At 41.5% G+C, this 19,430-nt stretch overlaps 1 non-coding gene across 1 annotated transcript; it reads right to left on the bottom strand.

Annotated features, from left to right (window-relative positions):
* Positions 1-601: 601 nt before the first annotated feature.
* LOC131226467 (small nucleolar RNA R71) lies at positions 602-707 on the bottom strand. The gene has a single exon (XR_009161849.1). It is a non-coding gene; the product is annotated as a small nucleolar RNA R71 (small nucleolar RNA).
* Between the last annotated feature and the right edge of the window lie 18,723 nt (positions 708-19,430).

Genomic DNA, 19,430 nt, shown 5'->3' with positions numbered 1-19,430 from the left:
GATACAAGTTTTGAGTTGAGCCGACTTAGATCTACTGGCTACAACTTAATATTACACGCAAATACCGATTACAGGTTGAGGGTTGCCGAAATTCGACCAGGAGGACCATGGAGGCCTATGGAACCATACGGTCTAGGATACGGGTCTTACATCCTCAGAGTAGATAGAAGTGATGGCTGCAAATCAACCTCAACCTCTAGTTGAGGAAATTCATGATGAGAATGATGTGCATAATGCACCCCCGCCTCGTACTTTATGAGATTTCTTACAACCGGCGGGAGTGAGTATACCTTCCTATATATTTTTTTCAGAAAATACAGGGAATATGGATATTAAGCCAAGGGTGATCTAACTCCTTCCAAAGTTTCATGGAGCTGAATCTGAAAGTTCATATCTACACATGAAAGAGTTTGATGAGATAATAACCACATTATACTTTACTAATGTATCTAAAGACATGATCAGGGTGAAACTCTTTCCCTTCTCCTTAAAAGAAAAGGCTAAGACGTGGTTGCATTCACTATGTCCACGATCCATTGGCAGATGGAAAGACATGGCAAGGGAGTTCATAAAGAAATTCTTCCTATACCATAAGATAAACACCATCAGAAAGTCAATCATGAACTTCAACCAAAAGGAAGATGAGACATTCTTCTAATGTTGGGAACGGTTCAAGGATCTTGTCAGTTCATGCCCACAACATGGTTGTAAGGCCCGTACCCTAGTCTGTATTGTTCCATAGAGTCTCGTGATCCTTCCTGTCGAATTTTGGCAACCCGCAACCTGAAATCGGCATTTACGCGCGACCCTAAGTCGCATCCTATAGATCTGAGTTGACTCGACTCGAAACTTGTACCATCGTGATAGCACCGTCGCTATGGTTCTAAAGCCGCGTCTTACGTACCGATGCGATACCGAGGCCAGGAGTTGTGGGCCCGTGTATTTTTTGAAGAAACGCCGCGCGTTGTGAATTTCAAGAGAATATCTACAGCTCATCACATCAATCAATCAAATACTAGTCAAGTATACAACTCATGCCTCTCTCATCCCTTTCTTACTAATAAAGACAAGTAACCCATACCCCATGCCACCTTACCACCCATAAGTCAACTCTCTCTTACACACACCCATCCCTCTCTTACACTACCCATCCCTCTCATCCCATCCTTCTTACACACATCAGTCCTCTCTCATTTCACTCCATCCCATCTCATTCTCTGTCATTTCTAAGCAACCATGAGAGAAGAATCCTAAGGAGAGAGAACTTTGTGTGTGGTCCACTTCCTACCCCAAGATCCCTCATCCTAGCCCTTCAATCCTCATCATCTTCCATCAAAGAGAGAGCCAAGGAGTTTGGAATTCCATCGGACCAAGAAGATTGAATGGTGGGTGTTTTTATAGGCTTAGATTTATGTTTTGATGATGGGCCAAGTGGGGCCTACCGATTAATGGTATGGATCTCACTTTGGATCCTAGGTGTGGCCGATGGCCCACCATGATTCATATATCCATCCCATGATGGGGCCATTCTCCATGGACCCCATCATGATGTTTAATTTTCTTGTATGAAAAAGGTCATCTAGACCTTGCATTTTGGTGGAGAAGGGATCTCCATCGTTGATTTTGATTAGTGGGCCCACATGTAATGGGACCCACTTGATGTATGTTTTGTAATGCATAGTAGGGAGGCCCCATATTGTCGGGGTCCCTCCCATCACATGCGTCCCTTTCTCTCTCTCTCTCTCTCTCTTCCCGGTTTGCGGCCTGCCTTGATACAAGTATTTTATGCACGCCGTGCATTTAGTGGACCATGCCACTGTCCAAGTGGGGCCCACATCGCCGCCATATCCGAGCCCACCACTGGCTAGCCATTTGACCTGGCCCAGACCGAAGAGGAAGCACAAATGTCAGCTTGACATAGCTGGTGGGCCACACGTGTGGACTCACTAGATGCATGTGTTTCATCCCGCCATCCAAATCTTTGGGACGCTACTGGAAGGTCCAGTAGCTGCCATGGGACCCATTAGATGTATGTATTTTATATCCACACCATCCATCAGGGATGGTGGGACCAGGGGTGCACATGTGTGTTGTCCACATGTGAGACCCCACCGTGATGTATGGTTTAATCCATGCTATCCGCTGGTGAGATCCACTTTGTTGCCTGTCTAGCAGATAGGCCTGCTACCCGTCCATCTGGACAGGCCCAAATGAAGAGAAATCATAGATATCAGCTTAATCCAATACTAGTGGGACCACCATAATTTATATATTAAGAAAATAATAATAATAATCCACACCATCCATTATCTGGACGGTGGGAAGCTGATTGGTTGGAGGACCTCATACTAGCTTTGTAATTAGCGCATGACGTCAGAAAATTCTGTGGGGCCCACACATGATATATGTATCTTATCCGTGCTGCCCAGCAACGTGGGCCCCACACAAGTGGGATCCACTGTGATATATGTATTACATCTACACCGTCTATCCACCATCCAGTGGACTGGATGGTGAGACCCACCTTCAATGTATGTGTCTTGTCCATTCGTGGATCCCGTCCATGTGGCCCACCATCCTGTGATGTATGATCCAAACCATCCATCTGCATGGATGTCAACAGGTCCTGTGGCCCACGCATGAGGTATGTATTATATTTAAACCATCCATCCAATTGGTAAGCTTATCTTAAGGCTTGAGACTAAAAATGAGGCAAATTTATCAGGTGGACCACATTGCAGAAAATAGTGGAGAGTTGAACGCCTACCATTGAAATCTTTTAGGGATTACAAAAGCTCTGGATCAATATGATATTTGTTTTTCCTCTTGATTCAGGTCTTTATGACCGTATGAACAGATTGGATGGGAAATGAACGTTACGGTGGGCCCTGGGAATTTTAAACGGCGGAAATCATTATCTCCACTATTATTTGTGGTATGGTCCAAGTGATCTTCCATTATGATTCATTTGGGTAATGCTCTAAAATAATATCCTAAAAATAGGTGAATGGTGTAGATGGTGCGACCCATTGACGTGGCCCATTTGATATATATGAGGCCCATTGGTGCGGCCCACGTGATGTGGCCCGCTTGATGTATATGAGGCCCATAGGCGCGGCCCATTGATATGGCCCACTTGATGTATATGAGGCCCATTGGTGCGGCCCATGGATGCGGCCCACTTGATGTATATGAGGCCCATTGGTGGGGCCCATGTGATGTAGCCCACTTGATGTATATAAGGCCCATTGTGATGTATTTGATGGCCCATGGGTTGAGGCCCAATGTGATTATATAAGGACCATGAGTGAGGCCCCATAAGACATATGTGAGGCCTTTGTGTGGGGCCAAAGGTGATGTATATGAGGTCCATTGCGATGTATGATTCTACCATGATGTATGTAATGATGATTATGGCGGGCCATGCCTTGGGAGCAATGATGGTTTGATGTCCACATTGTAAGAGAAATGATGGTTGAATGTCCCCATTGTAACTCTCCCTAAGGCCCATTGTTAGGCCCATACTTGTTATGTATAGGCCGTCTAGGCCCATCTTCGTTATGAAGATAGTTCATCACCATATAACATGCTTAGTATAACTTCATGATTCATGCCTATATGCATCATATGTATGCTTGATATGAGGAGTGACTGATTATAGCATATGCCATTGGGCAGATTGTTTATGGGACTCACTGGTAGGAGTTGCCCACATGAGCGCGCGGTACACGCAGAATTGCTGCATGACTGGACAATGTGATTTAGGCATCTCACATTTGTGTGATATGATCACTGTATGCCCTAGCACCATCAGGGCCATGGCCTCCACAGGCACATCGTGGATGACTGAATTGGATACCAAAAATATTGGCTCTAGCACTGCGGGCACATAGGATGTCCTTGGGTGAAAGTCCCAGAACCTTTTTGGTACCAAAAGATACTCCAATGTCTAGATCGAGTGGATACATGAGCACAGGAGTGCCAAATACTAGTAGGCCACGTCTTCCACTGTGTTGTGGTCGGTTGGAAGGGGGTGTGGCCTTATCCACCTAAGTGAGGGGGCTATAAGCTAGGCTGAGTTTGACTAGCTCGTAAATGGGTCCATTATCGATGAGCTGGGTAGGTATTGGTAGACTACTAGTCAGGTGGATAGTGTGGTCTCTTCCACTCACTGGGCTATGCGCCTAAGGAGGCGGCAGTCAATGTGGAGTGTACTAAACCCCGGTGATTTCCCAAAGGGAAACTATACTGATATATGTACTTGATGAGGACTGGCATGCTTGTGTTGCATCTCGAATATGACATTTGGCTACGTAGACCTCACATCATATGGCCTTGGTATGGCTGATAGCATTCATGCCTCACATCGCATGGCCTTGGTATGACCGATAGCATTCATGCCTCGCATCGCATGGCCTTGGTATGGCCGATAGCATTCATGCCTTATATCACATAGCCTTGGTACGGCTGATAGTATTCATGGACTTACAAGCACATTTTCGCATTACTCTGATATTGTATACTTGGCACTTGCCTTGTGCGCACACTTACACCAACCTCTAAGCTTTTTATAAGCTTATGCATGACCGTTATGTACAAGTGACGTTGGATCGCAGCATCGCTGAGGCAGGAGCACGTGGTAGATTATTTTAGAGTTCTTTTGATCATCTTGTATTTTCCTTTCCGCATTGTACTCAAAGTTTTTGATATAGTGGATATGCGGTGATGTTGTTTTGTGACTTCGTTATGCTTGTGGTTATGCTCCATTATAAAATAAAATTCATATTGAAAATCCTCCTTGTAGAATCCCAAGATTGGAATCTGGCATATGGGTGCCGGGAGCTGAGAATGGGGTACTACAGAGGCTGTCGGCGCCGGATTCGGCGATTGGGAATTCTATGAGCCTGGTTTCCAAGTTTGGGGCATGACAATGGCTTTAAAATGTGGTGCATAACATACTTTTTTTACTATGGACTGACATCAACCATGCACCAATGGGTCAAGACAATATGCAATGGAGAATTCATGAACAAAGATGTTGATGATGTGTGGGATTACTTTGACAAACTTGCTGAAAATGTACAATCATGGGACATCTCATCTAGACCTAGCACATCTTCTAAGCCTACTCAATCAAAGGAGAGGGGCAGAATATATATATTGAAAGAGGAAGATGATATCAATGATAAATTGACTGATCTCACAAGAAAAATCGAGGCCATAGAACTCAAGAAGGATAAGTCTAAAGAAGTTGTTTGCGGTATTTGCGCTTGCAACGTTCATACAACTGAAAATTGTCCAACAATACCTGCTTTTCAAGAAATATTGAATGAGCAATTGAATGCCGTGAACAACTACCAAAGGCCTTTCAAAGGACCCACTTCAAACACATACAATTCAAGTTGGAGAAATCATCCAAACTTCAGTTAGAGGAATGGACAAATTGCTACTCCTCAAGTAATCCCTAACCAATTCTTGAATCAAGGGAAACCTCAAGAGTAATCGGTTCAAAATCTCACACAAACTCAAGAGCTCATCCAGCAAAGTACTCTCTAAGACTTATAAGAACTTACAAAGTCTATACAAATGATAGACTCACAAGTTGTGGTTATGGAGAAAGGGATCCTTCCAGCTCAAACTCTCCCCAATCCTAAACTACAATACAAAATTAGTGACCCAAGCTCTTTAAATCAAATGGAGCAAGTCAAGTCTATCACCACTCTTAGGAGTGGAAAAACAATTCACAAAACTATTCCGATAAGGGCTCAAAAGACTACGGACCCAGAAGAAGACATTAAAGTTAGACCTAGCATTGCTCTACATGGGTTAGAAATGGAATCTCAAAGTAAGCTAATTTCTCCATTCCCCCAACGGTTGATTGCACCAAAACCTCTAGCCAACTCACAAGATATTCTAGAAGTGTTGAAACAAGTGAAGGTCAACATCCCTCTTCTGGATGCTGTGAAATAAATTCCTTCATATGCCAAATATCTGAAAGACTTATGCACAACCAAGAGGTGACAAAGTATCAAAAAGAAAATTTTCTCATAGAAAAAGTTAGTGTCATCCTCAAGAAAAATGTGCCACAAAAATATAAAGATCCCAGTAGCCCAACTATCACTTGTATAATTGGGAATCACCAAATTGAGAACGCACTTCTTGACTTGGGGGTGAGCATAAATCTGATCCCTTACTCAGTCTACGAACAACTGGGTTTAGGTAAATTAAAACCCACGTGGACCACATTACAACTTATTGATTGCTCAGTTCGTGTACCAAGAGGGATGATTGAAGATGTATTGGTCTAAGGTGATAAATTCTACTATCTAGTAGATTTTATCATTTTGGATACTCAGCCCATCGTAGATATGAGCACTCAAATTCCTGTTATACTTGGCCGCCCATTCCTTGCTACATCTAATGCTATCATCAATTGTAGGAATGGGGTCATGAATTTGTCTTTTGAAAATATGACGTTAGAGTTCAATATCCTTTTCAACATGAGCAGACAGGTAGAGGAGGATGACAAAGCCCATGACATTAATATGATAGACTCTTTTGTGAAAGATATAACTCTAATGACCTTATCCTCTGATCCTCTAGAGATGTGCTTGGCACACTCCCCCAATTTCGATGATGACACAATTAGGGAGATGAATGCCATGCTTGATACTACGTCGGTACTTGAAGTTAACTGGTGGATGTCACAATTTAAGAAATTGTGCCAAACCGACGTAGTGCCTCTACCATCTAGCCTCAAAGCACCGAAGCTTGACCTAAAACCTTTTCCCGCTAATCTTAAATATGTCTACTTAGGTCAAGATGAGACATACCCAGTGGTGATTTCTTCCCACCTTGAGCAAGAGCAGGAGAGCATGCTTATCGCTACTCTCATTGAACATAAAGGAACCCTTGGATGGTCGATTGCGGATCTCAAGGGAATCGATCCTTTGATTTATATTCACCGCATTCATCTTGAGGATAATGCGAAAACCTCCGACAACCATGACGTCGACTCAATCCAAATATGAAAGAAGTGGTTAAAGGAGAGGAACTTAAATTGTTAGATGTGGGTATTATATATGTTCACAACCCCAAGTGTAGGGTCGTGATGTAGTAATAATCTCGGTAAGACTGAGGTCGAATCCACAGGGACTAAACTTGTATGTCTTCTAAATTTAACTAGAACTAGAGCTAGATGAAGAACTAAAGCAGAAATATGAATTTAAATGAGTAATTTTGAGTGATGAGTAAACTATCAATTAAAAGTGGGAACTAGGGTGTCAAGAATCCACTTGTAACAATTGTGATGCTACCTTTGTAAGACCCGTATCATAGTCCGTACCGTTCCATAGGCTTCCTCGGTCCTCTTAGTCGAATTTTGACAACCCGTGACCTATAATCGGTGTTTGCGCGCGATCCTAAGTTGCATCCTGTATATCTATGTCGGCTTGACTTGAGACTTATATCCTAGCGACCACACTGTCACCATGGTTCCAACGTCTCATCTCGCATGCCGATGAGATACCCAGGCCAGAAGATGTGGGCCCGCATTCATTTCGAGAAAAACACCGTGCGTGTGAATTTCGAGAGAATATCTACAACCTATCTCACCAATCAATTAATCAATTAAGTCAAGTATACACCCTATCATAAGTACAAGCAACCCATCCCTTTCCCATTCCCAAAGTCAACTCTCTCTCTCTCCACCCATCCCATTCTTACAACTCCATCACTCCACCCATCACCCATCACTCCATCTTTTTTCATCCCATCACTTCCCCTCTCTCTCTCTCATTCTCTCTCTTCACTCCCAAGCAATCCAAGAGCATCCAACGTCCAAGCTTCCCAAGCCTAACCCAAGTGTGGCCCACTTCTCTACCCCAATCTCCCATCTTAGCCGTCCAATCTTCATCATCCTCCATCAAGATCGAAGCCAAGGAGCCTAAGAGTTTAGGGAGCTAAAGAAGAAGGCCGATAGGTGGGTGATCCACCGTTAATTTAAATTTAGGACCCACTTATGATGGGACCCATTTGATGTATGTTTTAGATTGCATGGAAGGGAGGGCCCATAGTGCCGGGTCCCTCCTTCGCATGCCGTCTCTCTCTCTCTCTCTCTCTCTCTCTCTCTCTCTCTCTTCCCTGTTTGCGGCTCACCATGATGCATGTATTTTATCCTAGCCATCCACCAAGTGGGCTAGCATGCTACTTGATTTGTAGCCTGGGTTACCGACTGGCCACACAGGCTTAGTTGAAAGGAAATCACAAACATCAGCTTGGTCTTTGGAGTGGGGTGGTCCACTTATGTGGACCCCACCTTGATTATGTGCTGTATCCACACCGTCCATGTGGAGATATCATTTTAGAGCATGGGCCATGGATCGTCCCAACCCAAACTCGGCCCAATGTGGAGCAGACCACTGGACAACAACCCTATCCAGCGTATTCTCCAAATGCCCAACATTGTGGGGCCCACTGTAGGGTCTCATCTTGATGTGTGCGCTGAATCCACATCGTCCACGGAAACCCACCGTGATATGTGTTAAATGCACTCCGTGCATCTAGGGGGCCACATGATGTATGTATGTATTTAACAATCCAGGCCATCCATCCAGCACACCTGGAAGCTAGAGCTGGACGGTGATATATATATATATATATATATATATATAGTGGGTGGGCCACATGTGTGTACCCACCTTAATATATGTATTATGCATCTGGGCCGTCCATATGCTAGATGGCCAACAACTATTCTGGATTAAGGTCAGCAAGAGGCTAATCATGATGTATGTGTTATATCTCATTGTCCGACCTTTGTTATGGACATGTGGGGCCCACCCCACACATGCCCACCTAAATGTATGTATTTAGCATCCACACCGTCCCTCCCTTGGACGGTGTTGTGAGATGCACTATGATGTATTTGTTTTATTCATGATGTCCAGCTGTGGCATGTGGACACTAACCACGATGTATGGGTTTTGTATCTACACTGTCCATTGCAGGACGATAGTAGGAGGGGTCCATCTTGATGTATGTATTCTGTGCACGCACCGTCCATTCAGACGATGCTGTCTAGCTAACCATAATGTAAGTGTTTTATCAAACACCATCTATATGTGGACCTCACTAGCAACAATAGTTACTGCATTAACGTCTGCAATTTCTGTGGACCTGATCATCAGGTTGAGTTATATCCAGACTGTCCTTCTGTGGCCAGCTAAATAGTTGCTACATCACGTCAGCAAGTTCTGTGGGTCCTGTATAATGCATGTGTTATATCCAAACCGCCTATCAAGTGGATCACACTGCAAAGATCATTGAGGGATTGAATGTCTACCATTGAAATCCCGTTGGGGATCTCAGAACTTTTAGATCAATACGAAATTGGTTTTTCCTCTTAATTCAGGTCCTTGTGACCTTATGAACAGATTGGATGGAAAATAAACGTTATGGTGGGCCCTGTAGGATTTTAACGGTGGAAATCCTTATCTCCACTGCTAGTTGTAGTATGGTCCAGATGATCTTTAAATACGATTCATTTTTTTTGGGAATGTGTGTGGCCCGATTTCATGTATTTGAGGCCCACATGATGCGGCCCGATTTGATATATTTGAGGCCCATTGATGCGGCCCACTTGGTATATATGAGGCCCATTAATGCGGCCCACTTGATATATAAGAGGTCCATTGGCGTGGCCCATTGATACGGCCCACTTGATATATATGAGGCCCATTGGTGCGGCCCATTGATGCATATGAGGCCCATTAGTGTGGCCCATTGATGTGGCCCACTTGATGTATATGAGGCCCATTGTGATGTATTTGAGGCCCATGGGTTAAGGTCCAATGTGATGTATACAAGGACCATGAGTGATGCCCAATGAGATGTATGTGAGGCTTTTGTGTGAGGCTGAATGTGATGTATATGACGTCCATTGCGGTGAGTGATTCCACCATGATGTATGTAATGATGTTTATGGTGGGCTATGCCTTAGGAGCAATGATGGTTTGTTGTACACATTGTAAAAGCAATGATGGTTAAATGTCTGCATTGTAACTCTCCTTAGGGCCCAATGTTAGGCCCATACTTGTTGTGAGTAGGCCATCTAGGCCCATCTTCATTATGAATAGAGTTCATCATCATATAACATGCTTAGTATAGCTTCATGATTCATGCTCATATGCATCATATGTATGCTTGATATGAAGAGTGACTGATCATAGCATATGCCTTTGGGCAGATTGTTTATAGGGTTCCCTGATAGGGGTAGTTGCCCCACATAAGCACGCGGTACACACAGGATTGTTGTATGACTGATAGTGTGATTCATGCACCTTACATTTGTATGACACGACTATTGTACGCCCTCGCGACATCAGGGCTGTGGCCTCCACAGACATATTGTGGATGGCAGGATCAGACACCAAAATACTATTACTAGCATCAAGGCGCTATAAATGTCCCTGGGTGAAAATCTCTAAACCCGGCGATATCAGATGATGACTCCAACATCGAGACCAAGTGGATACATGAGCACACAAGGGCCGTATACTAGTAGGCCATGTCTCCCACTATGTCATGGTCGGTTGGAAAGGGGTGTGACCTTACCCGCCTGAGTGAGGGGGAAATATCTAGATTGAGTTTGGCTAGCTTAAAGAATGGGTCTGCTATTGACGAGCCGGGCTCAATATTGGCAGACGAATAGTGAGGTCTCTTACACTTACCTAGTTGTGCACTCAGATAGGGGCGGCAAGCTAGCATAGAGTGAACTAGACCCTGATGATTATCTAACGTGAGAACTGTACTGATATTTGATGCTCTAATGGTGAGTTACATTGATATGTGGATTCGGATGAGGACTGGTGTGCTTGAGTTGCATCTTGCATCGCATGGCTTTGGTATGGCTGACATCATTCACTCCTTGTATCGTATGGCCTTGATATGGATGATAGTATTCAAGCCTTACATCACATGGTCTTGATATGGCCGAAAGCATTCATGCCTTGCATCGCAAAGCCATGGTACGACTAATTGCATTCATGGACTCATCAGCATGATTTCGCATTACTCTGATATTGCATTCTGAGCATGCTCATATTGCACACACACTTACACCACCATCTAAGTTTTCTATAAGCTTATGCATGATTGATACATGCAGGTGACGCTAGGACGCAGCCGTAACTTAGTCACAGTAGGAACATGCAGTCGAGTTTCAGGCATTTTCGATATTATTATCTTGTATTTTCCTTCATACGCATTGTACCTTAATTTTTTTTCATAGTGGATTTTGTTATGGTGTTCTTGTGGTTATTGTTTGTGGGTTATGCTTATTATGAATCAAATTGATATTGAAAATCCTCCTTGCAGGACCCAGGATCAGAACCTGGTAAATGTGTGCTGGGAGCCGAGAATGGGGTACTATGGAGGCTGTCGGCGCCAGATTTGGTGGTCGGGAATTTTATAAGCCCGGTTTCTAAGTTTGGGGTGTGACAACCTTGCTTACTTCAAGAGATCCAACTAGAATCAGAGTCCTATCCTATCTAGTTGGAAGAAGAGACGGTTAGATCTCTGAACTTCTCATGAATCTAGCCTCAATGAAGAAGAATTGTCGTGAATTGGAAGAGATTCCATCACCCAACCATGCCCAAGAAATGATGACAAATAACAGGATTTACCAAATCCACAATCTCAAATAGAAAAGAAGATATTTAAAGCTATTGTAGATCTATTGTAATTTATCACAACAAACCATTAAAAACTAAAAATATTCCTTAATAAGGAAGTAGAATCCATGAGGTTCAATAAAGACATGAATCAAAGTAAAGAAAACATCTCAATTATGTTACAAGCTTCACCTCTTAGCCCTAGCTAAGAGGCTTAGCCAACCATGGACATGATTGAACTAAAGTCTCTAAAATAAAATATAAAAACCAACTAAGGAAGAAGAAGAAAGATTCTTTGCAGTGGCTCTCCACGCTTTTTCTCCACTTGTTAAACCCTAGAAGATGCCTAGGAACGTCCTAAGGACTACTATTTATAGTTGCAAATCTCCCTCTTATGCACCAACTTGGAATTTTCGTAAACTGCCTCAAATTACGCTATCCGCGTTGGCCCTGCATTATAACTTTGCGCGATTTCGGTAGCACCAAAGTTAGTTCAGTAGCACCAAAGTTGTATCTGAAATTTATTGCATCTAAAATTGTATGTGCAGAGTGCTTAGGTAGCACCAAACTAAGCTATTTTCTTTCTGGACTATTTTGTGCACTTTTGGTAGTACCGAAGTTGCCTTAGGTAGCACCGAACTGTCCTGTTTTTCTATTGTTCAACTTGTGCTTTTGCCAATCTTTTCTCCATCCTATGTACTTGGTTTCCTAGGATCTTTGGCCTAAGAATTCTTCATTCTTAGTCTCCTAAGATTCATCCATTGCCTTGGTGATTTTTTAGCATTAAATCCATGCTATTAGCATTCTTTTCAATCCAAACTCTCAGATTCACCTTGCAACACAAACATGCATAAAATATAACATTAAGCATTATCATGTTCATAAAACCAAGATATAAATAGGGGATAATATGCAATATTTGACCCTCACACATTTTCCAACCAACATTTTGCTAGTCCCGAGCAAAGTATGCGAAAAATGAACCTCAATGCTCAATGTTCAAAACCTCTTTCAGAAAACAATCTCTTGTGCAATCAAGTATGAATGAGTAGAATGAAGGCGAGAAAAGTGTGATTTTGAAAACCTAGATCTAAATCATATAAGCAATCAATCAAGTAGGTTCTTTATCATTTAACTCAAAGCATAAGTTCATATACTAAGTTTTCCAATGTGCTCAATGCAAATAAACTTACTTCCCATAAAAAATACTATTTTTTCATAATGTTCGCCATGCTCATCACTTCAAGATTGGTTGAAAATTCAAGTACTAATTTCAAACTTTTCCCATTTTTCTTCTTTTTCCAATTTTTAATTTTATATCGATAGTCATTTGTATTCATTTAGTTCTTTCATCTTTTCATCATTTCAAAATTTTCATTCTTTCATTCTTTTTCATTCACCATACATGACCTTTTTGTCGATCTCCTGTTTTTTAACTGGTTATTTTCATCTTTTTAAGGTGGGTAAAATTCTCTAGATCGATTCTCAATATCTCTTAATGATCATCATACTAACAATAAAAAATTCTAATACTATTCATAGAACGCAGGTTACACATGTCTTGTGATTTAGATTAATATGATATTCAAACTTCACCTTGATCAATTGAGTACAAGAAGTTAGGTGATAGGTTACTTAGTCGATCAAACTCCAATAATGCAAAATTCACTTTCTACCTTATCATCATACTCAAGGCATTCTTAAGTCCACAAATTATCATTTTCCAAATAGGTTTTTACTTGAAAATTTGAAAATTTGCAGCAATTTTTTCTCAGAAACTAACAAAAGAAATTTTTGCTCAAAAACTAAGAAAATACTGATTAGTTTATCTAATCCACACCCCCCAACCTAAAATCTACATTATCCTCAATGTACAAGATATAAGCATGTAATGCAAAAGAGGTAACAAAAAGAAAGGAGAAGTGATGGAAAGATAGTACCTAAAGAAGGAATTCTAAGGCTTTTCCAAGGATCTCAATGTGAAGAAGGGTTAGCCAAAGAAAAATGAAACAAACGGAAAGCAAACTATCATAATCCTAAATTTCATGAAAGCAGTAACCTAACTACACCTCTGTCAGACTAGGAGGTCAATCCTGTTAAACAGGATCATTCAGAGGTATGGACATGTCATCTGAATCAAATTTCTCAACAAATGGCTTCAAATGTGTCCATTCACTTTGAAAGCATTGCCATTGTTTGGATTCTTTATCTCAACGGCCCCATGAGGATAGACATTAGTGATCGTGAAAGGGTTGGTCCAATAAGATCAGAGTTTACCCGGAAAGAGATGTAATCAAGAATTGTACAAAATGACTTTTTTTTACCTAGCGTAAATGATTTTCGAAGAATGTGTTAGTCATGAAACACATTCATTCTGTCCTTGTAAATTCTCAAATTCTCATATGCATTGTTCTGGATTTCCTCGAGTTCATTCAACTGAAGTTTGCGCAGTAAGCCAACATTGTCCAAATTGAAGTTCAAATTTTTAATAGCCCAGTAGGCTCTATGTTCTAACTCCACAAGTAAGTGGCAAGCCGTCCCATATACAAGTCTAAAGGGAGACATTCCAATAGGGGTCTTACATGCAGTACAGTAAGCCCATAAAACATCGGTTAAGCGGATTGACCAATCCTTACGATCAAGGTTATTTTTTCTAAAATGTGTTTAATCTCCTTGTTGGAAATCTTAGCTTGCCCACTTGTTTGTGGGTGGTATGGAGTGCTCACCTTATGAGAGATGCCATATTTCTTTATTAAGTTTTCGAATGGCCTATTACAAAAATGTGAACCTCCATCACTAATGATGGCTCAAGGTGTTCCAAACCGGAAAATGATATTTTCTTTTAAGAATCTAATAACTGTTCGATGGTCATTATTCCAGTACGGGATCGCTTCAACCTATTTATTGACATAGTCCACTGCTAGTAAAATATATAAATTCCCAAAAGATTTGGGGAATGGTACCATGAAATTGATGCTCCTGCAATCAAATGCTTCAATGAGGGGTTTAAAGGCATCATATTTCGATGGGACAATGCTCTCAATTTTTGACAAAGCTCACAAGCTTTGCAAAACTCATGAGTGTCTTTGAGCATAGTGGGGGCTAGTAAAAGTCGCACTGCAAAATTTTGGTTGTGGTCTGTTTAGTAGAAAAGTGACCACCACAGGCCTAAGAGTGACAGAAGGAGATGACACTTTGCTGTTCATTGTCTAGCACACAACTCCTTAAGATTTGGTCTGGGCAATATTTGAACAAGTACGGATCATCCTAGAAGAATTTGCATACCTCGGTGAAGAATTTTTTCTTATCTTACACAGTCCAATGTCTTGGCGTGAAACCTGTGGCAAGATAATTAGCAATATCAATAAACTAAGGTAAGTGGGAGACTTTAAATAATTATTCATCAAGGAACAAGTCATTTATAGGTGCTATCTCAAAGGAATCAGGAAGATCAAGTCATGAAAGATGGTCAGCCACTACATTCTCTACTCTTTTTTGTCTCGTATTTCTAAATCAAATTTCTAGAGTAGGAGGATTCATCTTATCAAGTGGGGTTTAACATCATTCTTAGAAAGAAGGTACTTGATTGCCGCATGATCAGTGTAGATGATGATCATAGATCCAATCAAGTAAGACCAAAATTTGTCCAAAACGAACACTACGGCTAAGAGTTCCTTCTCCGTAGTAGAGTAATTCACTTGGGTCAAATTTAGAGTTCTACTTGCATAATGAATAACATAGGGCTTCTTTTCTTTTCTCTGTCCTAACACCGCCCCAATAACATAATCAGATGCATCACACATAATTTTAAAAGGAATGCTCCAGTCGGGTGGCTGCATGATAGGTGTGGTGGTTTTCACGTCCTAAACTCGGAAACCGGACTCACAAAATTCTCGATCGCCAAATTCAGCACTGACAGTCTCCATAATATCCCATTCTCAGCTCCCAACATTCATATGCCAAATTTTGATCCCGGGATCCTACAAGGAGGATTTTCAGTACAAAAATTTCTTTTATAAGGAGCATAACCATAGCATAACCCAAACACAATCAACAACATCACCACATATCCACGTTAATCAAAGCGTTTGAGTACATTTCCTAAAGAGGAATACAAGATAAGTATCAAAACTTCAGAAGCTCTGCCGCATGCTCCTATCTTAGCTGGACTACGTCCTAGCGTCACCTACACGCATCTATCATGCATAAGCTTATAAAAAGCTTAAAGGGTTGTGTTCGTGTGTGCGTAACGCAGGTGCCAAGTATACAAAACAATTCTATAAATCATACAATGTTGAAAATACTGGCAAGTTCATAAATCATACGATATTAGAGTAAGTAAAAATACTGACAAGTCCATGAGTCATACAATATCAGAGTATGCAGAAATACTTACAAGTCCATGAGTTATACAATATCAAAGTATGCAAAAATACTGACAAGTCCATGAGTCATGTAATACCAGAGTATGCAATGCAGATCGGCTATGTAATGTGGGGTCGTAGTAAACTAATTGTCATATGTTGGGGATGCAATGCAATATATGGTGTGAAAGAAATGACCAAGCTAGAGTGTGAAGTCGAGATGATAATACATAGTATCGCAGGCTATGGGGTTCATCACAAGGGACTTCTATCCAAACCAGTCCCATCCCTAATTTTGGATAGTTAGACTCAATGTGGTAAACTCCTGATCTCAGGTTGGTCGTGTGCCCCAACTGAAATCCTGGCCACTACGAAGGTACACATAATGATTTGGTTACGCACCAACTGCCCGAGTGGATAGTGAATGAATGAATCCACCAAATGCTGAGTACGCAACTCCTGTTCAGTAAGCCCATTTGTCAATATTGTACATCTCTAGGATCATCACCGAGGTCTAGTACACTCCAAACTAGCTGCCGCCCTCTCCGGCTCGCAACCTAGTGAGTGAAAAAGACTTCACTACTTACCTGCCAATATCGACTCGACTCATTAATAGTGAACCCACTTATGAGCTAGTCAAACCCAGCCTAGCTATGCCCCTACCCTCGGGTGGATAAGGCCACACCCCCTTTCAACTGACCATGACACAGTGGGAGACGTGACCTAATGGTATACGGCACTCCTGCGCTAATATATAACCACTCGGTCTAGACGTTGGAGCATCCTCTAGCCACAGGGGTTTAAGGACTTTTACCCATGGACATACAAAGTGCTCATATGCTAGAACCAAACATTTCAGGTGTCCCATTTGACCATCCACGATGAGCCTGTGGATGTTACGGCCCTAATGTTGCTAGGGCGTATGATAGTCATATCATAAAATGTAAGATGCATGAGTCATACCATCCAGTCATGCATCAAACATGTACGTACCGTGCGCTCATGTGGGGTAACTTCGCCTCTCAGGGAGTCCAATAATAATCAGCCCAATGGCACATACTATGCTTAATCACTCCTCATAACAAGCATGCGAATGATGCGTATGGGCATGTATCATGAAGTATACTAAGCATGATTATAATTACATACATCATGGTGGGCTGGTATAAGACGGATAGCCCGTATAAGCAAATGAGTAGTGTACACATAATCACCCACACATGGTGGGCCTCAAACACACAATGGGCCTCAAGTATATAATGGGCCTCACACACATAATGGGCCTCATATATCACAATAGGGTCTCATACCATCATAATGAGCCTCGTACAATCGCAATGGGCCTCATACAATCACAATGGGCCTCATACCATCACAATGGGTCTCATACAATCATAACGAGCCTCATACAATCACAATGGGCCCTATACAATCACAATGGGCCTCATACCATCACAATGGATCTCATATAATCATAATGGGCCTCATATAATCACAATGGGCCCCATACAATCACAATAGGCTTCATACCATCACAATGGGTCCCATACAATCACAATGAGCCTTATACAATCACAATGGGCCTCATACAATCACAATGGGCCCCATACCATCACAATGGATCTCATACAATCACAATGAGCCTTGTATGGGCCTCGTACAATCACAATGGGCCTCATATCATCACAATGGATCTCATACAATCACAATAGGCCTCATACAATCACAATGGGCCTGTATCATGATGTTATGCTAGCACATACACAGTGGGTCTTACTAGATGAAGCATACTAGCAGGGCTATAAACACTAATCGGCCTATAAATATGGTGGGGTCCATGGGAGGATAGCGGACCTAATCCATAACATCAATAGTAGATATGCCTAATCTGATACCACGTATTCTTCCATCTACGTTGAAGTTGTACTCTTATCGTATCAAGGATGGGCCTAGATGGCCTACTCATATCAAGAATGGGCATAAGAATAAGGAGTGGGATTCCTCACCCACTTCATCACATAGTAAATTGAGCTTCCTAAGGGCCGAGTAAATATAAGATTGGCTCTACAAGTCATGGTGGAAGCACAATCCATAATGGGGGCCCAACGGTTTGGGTTAACCTACTAAGAGGAGATGAGAACGGGCCTAACAACGGGCCCTAGAGATGATTACAATGTGGACATTTAACCATCACTACTCTTACAATGTGGACATTTAACCACCATTGCTCCCAAGGTGTGGCCCATTTGTAACCTATCCTATAATGGGGTCCATGGTCTTTATACTAACTAGGAAAATGGACGGGCATCATAAACGTCATCATATACATCATGGTGGAATCACACATCACAATTGGGCCTCATCACATAGGCCTCATACACATCACAATGGGCCTCACACAAGGGCCTCTCATACATCAGATTGGGCCTCATACAAGGGCCTCATATACATCTGAAAAGGCCAAGCTATATGTCCTAGAGGGGGGGTGAATAGGACAATGCCAAATAAAAACTTATAACAGCGGAATAATAAAGAAAATGATAGCCAAATTAAATAACAATGCAGGAAAGAAAAACAACCTCAAAATTCAGATCTTGAGAGGTTGATACAAACGTTATTCTAAGGACAACCTTACACCAAAAACAGAGTTTATGGTAGGACAACCTTATTTCTAGAAAGGTCTTTGTATCAAGTCTCAAATCGAAGAGGAATACAAAAATAAATATAAACTGAATTGAAATAACTTGTAATTAAAGATGTATTGTTCTAGGGACAGCCATACACCATAAAAATGGCAGGGCAACCTTGCTGGAACAACTTTCAAATGAAATTGAAAATCAAGCTTATAAAGGAATAGCAGAAAGTAAATTCTAAGCTATTACAACATTCTCACAAAGCTTGAAATAATTACAACATTCACCACCATACATACATCCCACAAAAAGAATAAAATATTAGAAGAATAAAACAATCAACCACAACTCAAGGGATTATAGTGGTTCTCCTGTGTGTTCACCAACTGTTAAACAACAGCCACACAAAATGCTACTCCACTCATAATATCCTCACACAGGGGATATTAGCGTTCACTAACGAATAGGTTTTCCCAGTTCACCCAAAACCCTTACAATTGTGTCTTTGTATGTGGGCTTACACAATTAAAAACCCCACTTACGAGTTTTCTGGCTTTCCTCGGATAACCAAAATAACAAGATTTTTAAGCAAATCTTGAAAGAAACCAAAATAATAGAAAGGAATTTACAATATGTAAAATACGAATATCTCCTTCGTTGTAGCACCAGAACCAAATCAAAGTAGATGATTGAATGTCCAAGTTCAATGTCCAAGACTCGATTACAATGGTTCTAATTCTAATAGATTTTAAATTAAACCA

The sequence above is a fragment of the Magnolia sinica genome, chromosome 14, assembly GCF_029962835.1.
Source record: "Magnolia sinica isolate HGM2019 chromosome 14, MsV1, whole genome shotgun sequence".
Lineage (NCBI taxonomy): Eukaryota > Viridiplantae > Streptophyta > Magnoliopsida > Magnoliales > Magnoliaceae > Magnolia > Magnolia sinica.
This window is presented reverse-complemented; position numbering and strand designations above follow the sequence as displayed.